This window comes from Epargyreus clarus, unplaced genomic scaffold (genome assembly GCF_041222505.1).
Source record: "Epargyreus clarus isolate Ecla_fem2 unplaced genomic scaffold, WU_Ecla_fem_2.2 ptg000002l, whole genome shotgun sequence".
Classification (NCBI taxonomy): domain Eukaryota; kingdom Metazoa; phylum Arthropoda; class Insecta; order Lepidoptera; family Hesperiidae; genus Epargyreus; species Epargyreus clarus.
In genome coordinates this window covers 5,280,266-5,295,064 of record NW_027332210.1, presented here as the reverse complement: position 1 = coordinate 5,295,064, position 14,799 = coordinate 5,280,266, and the positions used below count along the sequence as shown (strand labels likewise).

Here is a 14,799-nt window from a genome sequence, read left to right as displayed (position 1 = left end):
TAGGTCCCGTTGTTATGTAAATCCGACTGGCCATAATATTACGTGGTCTACGTGACGCCACTTGAGATTTCGCTTTGTGACGTCATAATATGGAATTGGGAATTGCCCAGTATTCTTAGTCACTTAATATTTTTTAATTACAGCTTCAATTAAGTGTTGTGTGTTTTTAGTGTTAAATTAGATTACAGGAATACTAAACAAACATTTTTTAAATACAAAAATATATCCAAGACAAATAGTTACACATTATGCTTGTATTTTCAAAATAATTACATTTTAGTCTATTGGTTTTGGTAATTTTAGGAACGGCTTACCGATTTTTACGGGAGATTTAACGAAGATATAATTACATTTTTATAATTGAATTATCGATCGCTTCACTCATACGATGTATTCTTTTTCACAACGACACATAGACAACATATGACACTATAGATTTAAGTAATAGACAATTAGGTAATAGATAAAAATAAAAAATACATGAACATAGACATTCTAAATAACTTTGTAGGGAACATGAGGAAACAATAGCTCCCATGAGTATTTATGGCACAATCCTTGAAGTTTAAGAGTACATATAATGCATGAAAACCTTGAATCAATATAAATTAATTGGTAATTAATCTGATTGCAGTATTCTTGTACAACACTGACTTTCCGCTTGACCTGATGTGACGCACGGCTCCAAGAAGATACTGATAAATTTATACAAACAATGCATATTCCATCATTTACGCTTGTATGAGCAAATAACATATGCACATATACATTATAAGTATGTGCGTACCTACTGAACAGGAAAATCATTTTTTCTTTATGAATTCATTCTCAAGTTATATGCTATTGATTGTTATTGGACATATTTAACCTTTTGACCAGACCCCTATCCACGGTACTTTACTCTTATCACCCTATCTCCCTATAGATAATATAATTGAATACTAAAATTAGGGTTGCAGGCGCTTTAAGTACATTGACGTATTTTACACGACTTTCAATATTGAAAATGAAGATTTTATAAAATATACATTTATCAATCTATTATGTTAATTTAACAAATAATTTCGGGAATTGATATAAATAATGTATGAATGAATCTATTGCAAAACCAAGAAGTGTACGGGAGAACTTACAGACCGTTTTTCCACCGCTCGCAGACGTGACATAACTGTTTTTTTGTTTTGAAAAACATGCAAGCGTAGATAATGAAAATGAAGGTAAAAGATAACTGTTATCACAACAAAAATATATATATGTGCGGAGACTATAAAATGTGCGGAGACGGAAGGAAAATTCTTCGTGAGTTCTGACAAGTTTTAAGTTTGCAATTAGCCAATATGGACTATAGCCTAAACTTTTCCTTAGCTTGAAGACCCCAGTAATAGGTACGGAAAGTTGACGACAAGGAATCAAGATCGTAAAGAAACGTATACCATTTAAATATCGTAAACAGAAGGATGTAGTAACATTGCGAAACTTAATTAACCCGTGATAAATATAACCGGTTTGCTATTTGCTTTGCAAATGCCATGCGCTTTACTAGCTATAGTATATGTAGACTCATACAAGTAAAAACATTGTGAAGTACCTACCTGTATAGTTAAATTTTAATTTTCATTTCCTTAAAATAAGTTGTGGTTAAATGAAAAAGCTGTTGAATATTTTTGACATTAGGTAGGTACCTATATGTTTAGAATTCGTAAATTGAACTAGAAATGGATCGGCCATGTTGTTCGGCTCGGAGGGTCGATAACCGTAGGAAAAGGAAGTTTCTATACATTTTTTTATAATATAGGAGTAGCAGACGAGCATGCAGTCCACCTGATGGGAAGTGGCTACTGCCGCTCATGGACATCTGTAATCAACCCCAGATAGGATTAGATATTTCTACCTGAGGTCGGCCACAGATGCGCCGTTACTCCTAAGGACTAAGCTTGAACGCCTCGGAAAACTGTGCCCCCCTTACCACACCCTTAAAACCAAAACACAGCAGCGTTTAACACTGCTGTTATGAGGCAGAAATAGGTGTGGCGGTGGTGCCGCCGGAATCGAACCACGTAGGGTTCTACCACCTTGATTCTACCACTTAATATAGTGGCGACTATGTTTTGTGTCCAAGGTTCGATCGATAACTTAAATAGGTATATTACAGGATCGATTGCAGTGGCGCCAATTACTTGAGGCCATATCCAGAAGTAGACCTGAATAGGCTCATGCAGTAATATAATGAGGTTAATTTATTCTACATAATGAAAAGTCAGCCACTAAGGTGTTCCAAATTAGCCCTTAGAGTTAGTAATCCATCCAGGGTAAAGTCTAGATCCTATCTGAATATCCAGTTGTAGCTAGAACAGATGCGAATAAAAGTGGCTAATAAATATTAGGTGATCTACACGCTCATTTATTACAAAATAACTATAGTTTCAAAACTAAAAACCACGCTAAAATCGCTTAAGAAATCGTTAATATTAAAAATCCGGATAAGGGGAATGGGAAAAAATATTAAAATCATTTATTGTCCGATAAAGAAGAACCGATGTTTTAGACAAGTGTTCAAAATTTTGAATTAATTGGACCGTTCAAAGTGGGTAAAGATTTAGTACAAACATTCCGTTACATACATACATACAGGTCAAGCTAATGAAAGCGTGGTATTTTTTTTCAATCACTCACTTTACAATGTTTAAACTAAATTAAAAATACTTAAACCAAATAAAATGTCTTGTTTAAGTACTTACGTAATGAGTTGATTGGCTGACATAATAAGAATTCGATTGGGAACCTCATTTATATTGCAAAAACTACTTACAAGCATTACCTAACATTGGAAGAAAAACAACAATAGATAATAGTGAACTAAAATTACTTAACCAAGCATTCTAGACATTAACCTTTATAGGCGATAAAATATTCAGTAGATCGGGCTTGATTTTACAATTCGTTCTTGAAGAATATCATGAGCCGTTGAAACTTAAAGTAGATTTTAATGATGCTAACGATTTACCGTGTTAAGTTTTTTGTTGGTTAGAAAACGTAAAAGTAGGTTTCTTTATCGGGATATTAAACTAAGATTCTTACAAAAGTTAGGACTTAGAACGCCCTTTACTAATATATCTGCTATACTATAGCATACTATACTATAGCAGCTATACTATAGCATACTATACTATAGCAGCTATACTATACTGTTCAAGAAACAACATAGCTACAACTATAATGAGACCCCAAATAAACTAAGAATAGTTCTACCAACGTTAACTATCTTTTGATATTTTTAACCTTCGCCGTACCTACACGTAAGTAGCTAGTGGATTATTATTTGTAGTAATGTTATAGTGTAACCTACAGTACATGTTGATTATCATAATTAATCACTTTGACCGAATTTCAAAGGCCATATAACATATAAGTCACTTGGACCTTTAAAGGCCATACAAAATAACATACAACTAAACTAGGGTTGCCAAAATTTCATCGAAGGATCAAGTTATTTCTCGCCATCCTCTCCATGCAGACCGCGGATCCTTGGAACCTCTCCTTGCGGCCCGCGGGCCTTCCTAGAACGTTATTTCTCGCTCGGGTAACTTCATGATATCCAGACAATTCATCTATATAATATAAAAATGAGTGTTCGTTTGTATGTCCCTTAGCAAAGTTGTGAGTGAGACCACGAAGGTTTCTGAGTAGGTACGACCAATTTTCGACAGATGGCGTCACTGTCATAATCGTCAAATTTTCAGTTATATGTATGTCATGTTTTTTCCCGCAATAATGTAGCTACTATTATGCCCATGGTACCAAAAAGATTACCCTATATTATAGTTAGGTTGGCAATCGTAAATTCAACTGTTGTACTTAACTTATATCGTTTCATTGATATCCAGTACTTTATAGTTGACGTTCTCTTTTCAAACCAAACTACATTCAACTCTCATGTATACGGTTTGTATAGAATGAGAACCCAATGGCCTTTACACACCCTGCATTGAATTGGCGAGTCGCATTACATTCCGATGTTGCATGGTTTAGTGATTCAGAACCGTACTTTGCACAAAACATATAAATATTTATCTTATATGTATACTACAAATAAATGGAATTTCCATAGTTCTAATATTAGGCGGAAAGTTCGTTTCGCGTTGCTAAAATGGTGTAGCCAAACCTCAAACCATACTTAATTAATATAAACTTTTATAAGGAAGATTCAATATAAAAAACTCGAAGGGAAGCAAGTTAATCTAAAAACAATAATACTAAGTAATTTTGAATTCTTTTGAAATATATAAGTAAGAAATCATCCGTTTTAAAAGTGTTAATAAAACAGACTACAGTATATAGTTATATACCTATCACTTTTCTTTCAAGCCAAGTACCTCCAAGTACGTTAGAGGACCTCATACTAAGTCACACGTGTTGAGCCTTCTAAGTAATACAAAGGACAACTCAATCTAAACATCTTTTATATTACATCGTTAGGTCCATAGAATTCTCACTTCCGCTATTACAGAGTCCGAGTACTTATAATACTGCTTCCTACGTCATGTGCATGTGTAACGTACAGTATAATTACAAGAATATATTTTTTAACTTGTCTTGTTACTTCGCATGTATGCAGTCTGTGAGATTCAAGTCTTGCACTGAAGAGCTGAGATTTGATTTACTTCAACTTCAACATTGCATGACTAGCTTAGTGACGTCGTTCTAATTCCAATATGGCGGATTCCATAAGATGGTGGATCAATTGTTTATGCTCCCCCATGATATGGGTATCAAATGATTTGGCTTTAGAAGCTTTCATTAGAAGAAAACGAAAGAGTTTATATACACATTAATACACTTACATTTTTCTTTGCATTCACTTGTAGAGATCATTCAGATTTCAGATAACTGAATTAGACGACCTGACCTGATCATCAAATTAGATCTCTACTCTAGTGAATCAACAGGTCTAGATCTTTGATCGAAGTAATCATAATAAGGATAGCCCCAATTAGATAAATGAAAGGAAAAGTACTATCATTTGTAATTATGTTACGGCTAGGGAAGTAAACAAGTGAGTTTTTGAAATATCTAAAATATTACTAATCTGCATTATTCTAGATTATCATACGACCAAGTGAAGCTATGGCAGACTTGTATGATACATTCGAACGAACGAAACGAAAGCGGTCGTCCTATGCCGCGGCGTGACTTCGCCGCTTGGCGCAGGGTCTGCGGGCCTCGAGGGATCCCTCCTTGCCCGGGCAATCTCCTCAGTGGGTACACTGCCCACCGGTGTTGTAGGCTGCCGTGAGGCAGCGGTGCAGCTGTCGGTCCTAACGTGACCTGTGCTAGGCTGCGTGTGCAGATTTTCAGTCCTCCAGATGGTCGGAGGACACCTGCCCCTCGAGTTCACGAGGGAGCGGGCGACCGTCGGGGGGTCGAGCGTGAAGGGGCGCGAAACCTCTCAGATGGGCATGTGGCCCATTGTCGGCGCATGCGTACATACGATGCGCCAACCTGGCCACAAACCTGTCCACGGTCGGAACCTTGAGGTCGCGCTCCAACACGTCGTTCCGAACATAGCGGCCCGCCCCCACGATCGTTCTTAGGGCCTGGCTCTGCACGGAACGGATACGCTTGCGGTTGGACTCTGACACCAGAGCGTACCATGCTGGTGCCGCGTAAGTTAGGCGTGATCGGACGTACAACTTGTACACCCTTAGTTTAGTGCGGGTCGGTAGATGGGATGCCAGCACTGGTCGGAGCATCGCTCGTGCAGCACGGGCCTGTCGGATCGCGTGGTCCACCTGGGGCTTCATGTGCAGCGAGCGATCAATGTGACATCCCAAGTACCTAACTGTGGGCTGCCAAGCTACTTCCCGATCACGGAAACGTAGCGGCGGCGGCATAGTACGCCTGCGGCTGAAAAGTGTCGCGACCGTCTTACCGACGTTGACGGCCATACGCCACTTGTCCAGCCACTCTGGGAGCAGGTCCAGCAAGCGCTGCATCCTGCGTGTTGCTAGCACAGGATCACGAGAGGACGCGAAGTACGCGCTGTCGTCCGCGAACAACGCGAGTTCCACGTCCCTTTCCCATTCCTCGAGGTGACCTTCGAGGGTGGGAATGTCGTTTGTGTAGAGTGCGTAGAGTAGTGGCGAGAGGCAGCTGCCTTGCGGCACGCCCGCACGTATTGGGCGGGGGTCTGAGGCGACGTTCTCTACCGATACATAGAACTGCCGCCCATCTAAGAACGACGCTATTAACCGCACCAGCAAAGCCGGCACGGGCGACTCCAACAACTTAAAAACGAGACCAGGATGCCATACGCGGTCGAACGCCTTCTCGATATCGAGAAAGACGCCGACCGTGTGTCGTCCGTAGTTGGCCTCACTTGTAAGGTGGTGGATCACCCGTGTAAGCTGAAGCGTAGTCGAGTGACCGGCGCGGAAGCCGAACTGCTCGTCCCTTAAAACAAGTGACGGTTGCAGTCGCTTCAGCGCCAGCCTCTCGAACAACTTCGCTATGGTGGGTAATAGCGTGATGGGACGGTAGCTAGCCGGGAGACGGCGGTCTTTCCCCGGCTTCGGGAGAACTATCACCTTCCCCAACTTCCAGATGGAAGGGAAGTAGCCCGTGCGAAGTATGCCGTTGAAGAGCCTAGTCATAGTGACTAGAGCTCCTCTTGGCAGCATTGCCAACGCCATATTCGGCACACCATCGGGGCCTGGCGCCTTGCGCTTCGGTAGGCGCAAGGCGACCTTCCGCGTCTCCGAGGGGGAGATGAACTCCAAGCCCTGGGGTGGCGGTGTCGGGCGCCCGAGGAAGTCCTCTACCCACGCCTCCACGATCTCGTGGTGTTCGGCGACGGCGGCGGATGCGGGATGAGGAGAGAATTGCTCTTCTAGATGCTCCGCATGGATCTCCGCCCTGTCCTTTGGTGCGTAGCACCGCCTGCCCGCCCCATTTAGAAGTGGGCAGACGGGTGCTTTGGCTCGGGTGAGCTGCCTGCTGAGATGAAAGAGTGAGGTCTCGTGTTCGCCAGCCTGGTCGACTCTCGCCTCCCAGGTGGCTCCACGGTACTCCGCCATCTCAGCAGTCAACTCCTCCGCCACGGCATTGAGGTCACGCTTGACCCGGGGGCAGCGGGTGCGCGCCCATAGACGGCGTAGTAAACGTTTGTATGCCAGTTTCCTCTCCAGGTGGGCTGGGAGCCGCGCGCGTCTGTGCGTCTTCGGTGTGAGGGTGGTTGCTGCGTCCAGCGCCTCCCGGACTGAGGCCGAGAAGGCGCTGGCCGCCGCTTCCACCCCCTCCGGCGTGTGCAGCGGATGGGTGAGTTTAACGCCACCCATGGTGGCTTGAAAAGCTCCCCAGTCCACCCTTCGAGACTGGCGCTGGAATGCCACTGAATCGGCCCCTAGGCCAAGCGTGATGAGTATGGGGAGGTGCTGAGTGTCCAGATCATACAGCACCTCCACATGGACGGGACAACGGAGACCCCTGTGGAGCACTATGTCCAGGACATCGGGACGATGGGACTCGTCCGAGGGAATGTGCGTAGGTGATTCTGGCCCAATCACCTCATAGCCATTCGTCTCAGAGTCTTCGTACAGCTTGCGTCCCACCTGGTTGGCGATTCTGGATCCCCAAGCCTTATGTTTGGCATTGAGGTCGCCGGTCAGTAAGGTCGCAGCACCATCGTCCAGGATGGTATGGATGTCCTGCGGGTCAAAGAGGGGTCCAGGCGGTCTATAGGCTGCAAACAGCCGCAGCTCCTGGCCCGCCGCACTCACCACCGCCCCAATGGAACGGGTGTGAGTGAACGGCGGGAGCGGTAGTACGTCGTGTACCACATCGCGACGAACCGCTATGGCGGTGCCTCGATAGGCTATGCCTTTCGGCGATATTTCGTCGCGGCGGTACACGGTGTAGTTGGGAATCCGGAAGTCTTGGGCCGGGCGCAGCTTCGTCTCGCCCAGGAGCACCACGTGAACGTCCTGCTCCTGGACGAGACGCCTGAGCCCGTGTTGGTGTAGGGGGAGGTTGCCTCCCGGGTTCCAATACAGCAGCCTAAGTTGTACTGCCATATTGGAACCCGAGAGCGTTCGAGATCACACTTTTAATCGCCCCCACAAGCTCTGGGTACCGCGCAATGGCCTCGCTGATGGCGGCGATTGCCTCCACCAGTTCATCGGCCGGCGTATTTATCCCCAGAGCCTGTAGTGGGCGAGGAGCAGGGGTCGGAAGGTAAACCGACCGTGGGCGAGGAGTGGGGCTCGGAGGGGCCGTGGGGACTTCCGGTTCCCGCTGCGACTGTTTGCCCTTGCCCTTACCTTTCCCTTTACGGGAGGGAGCCGCCTGTGCAGCAACCGGGGCTGGAGTCGGCGCTGGAGGAGGTGGCTGGTGTTCTGCCGGAGTCTGTGCCGGTGGGACAGCGGACTGTGCGCTAACCACCGGAGGGCGCGGTTGTCGAACCGCTTTCGGTTTATTCAGCAGAGGCCGCTCAACCTGTGTTTCCACTTGCTGGGCGGTCCTCTGCTGGTGCCTTTTGGCCTTCCTCCTACTGCCCTGCGCCCTCGTGCCGCGCGGAGCAGGGAGGTTGGCCGGCGCCATGAGCGATGCGCCCTCGGTGGGCGCAAACTCCTCCACGACTCGCTGGGGTACCGGTTCCCTGGCGGCGGTCGCGGATGGCCTGCGTGCAGATGGTGTTGGGACGGGCGGGCGGGGTGGAGGGACGTTCATTCCCCTCACGCGCGCCATCTTCTTCAGGTACGCACACGACCTGTTATTGGCCGTGTGCGTCCCGCGACAGTTGGCGCACTTTGGGGTCGCGTCTCTCGGCTCCGGGCAGTCCCCGACTACGTGGTCTCCCGCGCAGCGGACGCATCTGGCCGGCCGGTGGCAATTCACTGAGGAGTGCCCCACTGCTTGGCAGCGGTGGCACTGGGGGGGGCCGAAACGACCCCTCCACGCCTCAATGATGACCCCCGGCATAAACAAGAGCTCGCTTACCCCGTAAAGGCGCGCGAGCTCTGCTTCGGCCATCCGGTCCAGCTGCACGTAGAACACGCAGCCGGGCTTGCCCCTCCTCGGTGGTATGTGGCGGGCGAATCGTGCCGGGAATCCAAGCCGTTTGAGGGCTTCGCTGACAGCCTCCGGGTCTGTCATACTCGGCAGGCCTTTGACTGCCACCTTAGTGGGGCGGTCATCCTGCGGAGTATAACAGAACCAGGAGAGTCCTGGTTCCGTGGCGGACAGGTCCGTTAGGTACCTTTGGATTACCCGGAATTCATCGGCCGCCTGAGGCATAAAGCGTATGCCCTGCCCGAAGGGTCGTGCGTGTGGCGCGTGACCCAGTTTGTCCCGCAACGCGGCGAAGTGCGTGGGCCAGTTGGGCATCCGCTCCACCACCAGGGGCGGGTACGTCCTTCCGGCTGCTGCAGCACTCGAGCCCTGTTTTGGGGGAATACCTTGCGCAGGTTGGGATGATCTAGTTGGTGTCGGCTGAATTGGGCGCGGCGATGCAGGCGCAGTCAGCACCGCGGCATAAGACGTCCCTGGCTGAGGTTCAGAAAACGAACCCAGTCGCGAAGACTCTGCAACCGGAGATGCAGGAGCGAGGGGCGTGGGTGGACGGATTGGTGGGGTCGCGGCCCTGGGCGCCGGCGACGGCGTCGATGCCAGTGCGGCGTACGACGTCGAGTCCAGCCCGGCGTCCATGGCCGCGGTCCCTGTGGAAAGAGATGGGGGGGTAGGGGAACGCGGGGGAGACCTATGTCTAACTGGCAGACTCACCGCAGCAGCAGCAACCGTCGCACCAGTTCCCGCGACTTCCTCCTCCTTACTATCTTCGTATTCGGACGATGAGTTTGGCGTTTGAGGTTCGGAGCTGTCCTCCTCGTCCTCCACGCGCTGCACCTTCGCCGGCAGCTGTACACTCTCCGGCGAGGTGGATGGTTGGCGCGGGACCTTAGTGGGCCTCCTCGGAGGTTCTTGGGGTCTGCCCGTCATGGGGTTGCCGAAGATTCGCGAGTGGTGTCCTGGATCCGCACTTCTGTCTTCGATATTGATCGGGGTGATCCTTTGGGTGAATATATCCCTTGTCACCACTTGTCTTGGGATTTTGGACGCTTCCGCAGCCGTCCTTCTCTTCAATCTCCTCTCTCCCTCTTGTGCAGCCGGGTTGAGGGTAGGGCGAGAAAGACATCTTTCGTCTCGCTCTCCACTACCCTCTCCCCTTCCTGCTTCCTGGGCGGGGGTAGGGCGAGAAAAACGTCTTCTGTCTCGCTCGCCCCCCCCGTCTCCCTCTTCAGGGTCCATCTTGAGGGTACTTCGGTTTTCTTGCCACCGCCTTTATGTCGCAGCTGATTTTTTAGCGAGGTTCGTCCCAACACCGGGCCCCTTTTCCATGAAAGGGTGGGTGTTGGGGCGGCCAAAAAGTAGCCGGGCTGCGCCGGCGCGTCGCAATGCGCGTGTGGGGTATGTGCACGGCTCCAAATCGCAGTGCCGAACGCAGTCGCAGGTGATACATTCATGGCGTTGCTTCGTCTTTACGTATAACCCTGATGTTACCGTGCCGAGCTACTTTAGGAGTAGTCATGTGATGTGACGAAAGTCACGTATTATAAAGCGTACTTGTATGTCATATCGTGAGAAAATCTCGTAACAATTTTCGCAATACTTAGATGATTGCATTTAGTAATTTTGTGTAATAAACTTTGTGCGAACTAATGTTTCTTTTTTGTCAAAAAAATCAAAGGTTACATGGAAGAAATTGCTAGTTAAAGATAAGATCGTCATTTGAGTAATATCACAAAATATTTTAATAGTTTTTATTTTGTGGTAATTAATATCTTGTTATTGATTCGTATTTGTTTGTACGGGTGTTTAAGTACTACTTACTTAATTGAAGTAGTACAATGTTTTCTTCTTTTTTACTATAATATATGTTTAATGGAAACTTATAATAATAATTTCATCTCTTCGGGTTGAAAGGATGACAAATACACATAATTGATCCTTTTCATTGCTTTTTTTCGCGTCGCATTTAGTAATAATATTATGTATCTCTGGTAAGTAATGAAATATTTTTATAATATCAGCAATGTCGTATGTTATTTTATAAATAAACAAGATAGAGTACCTACTGGATGGCCTCGATGCAATACTTGCAATAATAACCGGATGAAGCAAGAAGTTAACTTTACCTACTGTAATTAATGTCGGTAAAATAATTGTAAGGTGTATTAAAAACTATTAAACATTGCCGTCTTACAAAAATTAGTTCAAAGGTTGTTTCTTTTGATCACGGAAAAGTGTTTTTAATTCATTGAAAACATAGTGATAAAAATAATACATATTATGGAGAAAATGAAAATAGCAGCGCTTTTTAAAATAACAGCTATTTTTCTAAGCTCAAATTATAGCTGTTTATCCTCTATAGCGTTTTTGAATTACAATATTCTTTACGGGGAAACGGGGGACAGAAGGAAAACGGGGGCAACCAATCTTGACGGAATTTTCACGGAAAGATACTTTACAGGAAATGGTACGCAACATACTATTACATAGTGTTACGAAATATTGAACAAAATGTTTTACGTTTTTCGTTCATGTTAACACCAAAATGCTGATTGAATTCCTTTATTTTTTATAGACATTGCGCAAAAAGTTCAGATCAAAATTAAGTAGTTTGCCTTGAGTGTACAACATCACACGGTCAAAGACATTTTAATGTTCGTGAAATTTTTAACTCGAATGTAATGTACAACCAAAATGTACTTTGTATTAATAGATACATAATTGCAATGTATATTACGTTCATATTGTTTTTGTGCTTGAAGTTATCAAATATACTTAATCTACACTAATATAATAAAGAGGAAAACTTTGTTTGTTTGTTTGATTGTAATGAATAGGCTCAAAAACTACTGGACCGATTTTAAAAAATCTTTCACCATTCGAAAGCTACATTTTCCACGAGTAACAGGTTATATTTTATATGAAATATATTTGATAAATAGATTTTGAGGCGGTACAAAGTTTGCCGGGTCAGCTAGTTTGATAATATTTTCGTAATGAAGTAGGTACCTACTGATAAGTAGAAGTAGAATTGCAATGAAAACAAACAAAATTATAAAATACGACGCCAAATTAAAATGATTTGCACGTGCAATCATTGAACATTGGGGACCGCGTATTGTATATGTACGAGTATGAAAGAACCGAGCAATCATTCAATTCAACAGGTAACTATCTAATCAGTATTAGGCATTAGTATCACATGTTAGGCTCACCAGATTCCCACCGATGTGATGCAATAAAACAAGAAAAGTGAAAGTTCCACAAAACAAGGTATCGCGCGTATTTTAAACCGCGGGACAGCGTAGGCACAACCGCACGCCGCTAGGCATTGCAACTGAACTGAATCGCGAAGGATCATTCATTCACTGGGCGATCTGACGAAACGTTAGTGACACTGGTTAACCATGATCCGGTTTGGCGATCCGCTAAATAAACCCTGAGGTTCCAGAAATCTTGGAATAGGCAAGATAAATGTACCTTGGAGATTCTGGAAAACTACGGGAACACGGCGGCTACTTAGTCGTACAGAATTGTGGTCTGCGGATTTTCTTTCGCATCCGTTACCGACATAGAATTATTGTTTTGTTTCAAAACCCATGAGGTTAATCACTGTGACTAACATAGCCCTGTGAGTGTATGTCACAAAATAGGCTGTACTATTAAGCATTCGGGTTATTTCCGTAAAATTAATGGTCTATTAAAAATGCAGTAAATAGAAAACAACAAACTTCGCTCAAAGTAACTCATCATTAACAATAAAATAATAAAACTTTGATGTTGACGGTGCTGGACCCTATGTAGTTTCAATTTGGAGGCACCACCGAAAACCTTTTTCTATCTAATAATACACACAAACAGTAGACACAGCAGCGCTTTGTTCTGATTTGAACTGTGTAGTAATCTTACCAACTTCTGTTACCCGATAAATATAATTTAGAGGTCTTCAAATCAAGAGTGAATAGGCTACGTCTAGGCAAGTGTGGCACATCTTAGGCTTCATCAACGCTTACCATCAGGCAAGATTGAGGCCAAACGCATGCCTATCCATTAAATTAATATACGAAAAAAAAATGTTGACGTATTTTTCTGAGGCATTCTAACTTATTCCTCTGGGGTGGCAATACATTAGTGTTATCAGGATTAGACTTATTCCCAATTGGGCATAATTTGTTCTAAATTTGTAATGCTAAGAAGTCTCAGTGTGAAGTGGGTAGAAGGATTTAAATGAAAATGAAAATATTGATAATGTCTCTTATTTTATCAAATTCATATAAGGATAACTCATAACGTTTTTGCTTTATACAGTTTTATATACTAAACCATCTTTACAACATATTTATTAACCAGAGGTATAGTCCACGCAAAAACTTGTAGTGCGCTCTAAAGTTGTTGCATACAGGTGTATTCAGCGAGCTAATGCGGACGAACACAACTACAAGCATATAGGGTTCGTACACAAAACTGCGATGCGACGTCGCATCGCAAAAATCTGCGAGCTCCCTCGACGCATCGCAAGAACTTGCGAATTGATTCGCATCGCACAGTGGTTGTTGTTGTTGGTCACCCTGAGAGACGCTACGCCGCACGATATCGCATCGCAGCAATTCGCATCGCAATTTTCTGCGTTGCGAATTCGCATCGCGTCGCATCGCAGTTTTGTGTTCGAGCCCATACTCCATAGCAACAGAAAGAGTACACTAATGCAGCTATGTACACATGGACAAGAGAGGGACAGACGGGTGCTTGGGGGGGTTGTCCCGTGATGTTTTCATCCCGCTTTAATGTACAATTTGCTGTGCGATGTGACTTGTGTCAATATAAACTCAGTTGACCTTCATTGGTTTAATTTTCGTAAGAAAGATTGTTCGTTTTTAGCACTATATTTATTTTGAACTAATCTTGTTATCTTTTCTAGTAACTATATTTTTTCTGTGTGCTTTTAATGCTGTATCCTTATCTAGGTACTAGACACAATAAGACAATAACACAATAAGACACAAATAAACCTATAGCGTTTAAACTGAAATTTTGTTTCTGTACATTCTTAATTAATAAATCTATGAATAAATATTTCAACAAATAAATAAAACTGAACTATGGGTATGGGCGAATAGTGATAATTTATTTGGAACTTTTTGACTAAAAGTTTAAGATAGAATTTTGCTGCAGACGTAAAAATTTAAAATACGACTACATAGGATGATGTGATGGCCGTGTAAAAATATAAAAGCGTTCATATGATTGATGAAACAGTTTTTAAGCCCCATTTTATGTCAAGAAGTATTGTACAGTTATATAAACTTGTTTGTAACTTTCATGACAGACGATGGTTATATCACCCACTTTTAAGAAAACTTTGAATAAGATGAACGTAAGATCACTAAATGTGAAAGTATAAATAAAACTTACCTTGATATACGATAAGTTATTTTAACCATTATAGTACTCACATTAGATACCGCACCAGTCTTGCGAATTATAATAGTTTCTTCGCCAAAAGTAACACTTAAGTTCACTTTAAATAACTTGAAGTTAATATAAACTTTCTTTATACATTAACATATACTGCTAGCAAGAAGATGAGGTATTTTATGGAATTAATACATTTCACTTTACTAATTCTACGCTCAAACCAAATTAAACAGATACCGTAAACCGCAAGTACTTGCACCACATGAAAATGAATTCTTTCACATGATTTAATAATTTTGAGATATACCTCAAACGACTTTG

The 14,799-nt window shown here is 44.1% G+C and overlaps 1 protein-coding gene across 3 annotated transcripts in view; it reads right to left on the bottom strand.

The window, feature by feature from the left end:
* LOC140746484 (ileal sodium/bile acid cotransporter) overlaps positions 1–14,795 on the bottom strand; it is a 38,191-nt gene extending 23,396 nt beyond the window's left edge. For 2 of the 3 annotated variants that reach the window (XM_073078640.1, XM_073078654.1), the window contains exon 1: positions 12,279–12,437. The gene's annotated coding sequence lies outside the window, so the exon portion shown is untranslated. Of the gene's footprint in view, positions 1–12,278; positions 12,438–14,516 lie in introns of those variants that run through there. The other variant, XM_073078646.1, reaches the window with a different exon arrangement.
* Between the last annotated feature and the right edge of the window lie 4 nt (positions 14,796–14,799).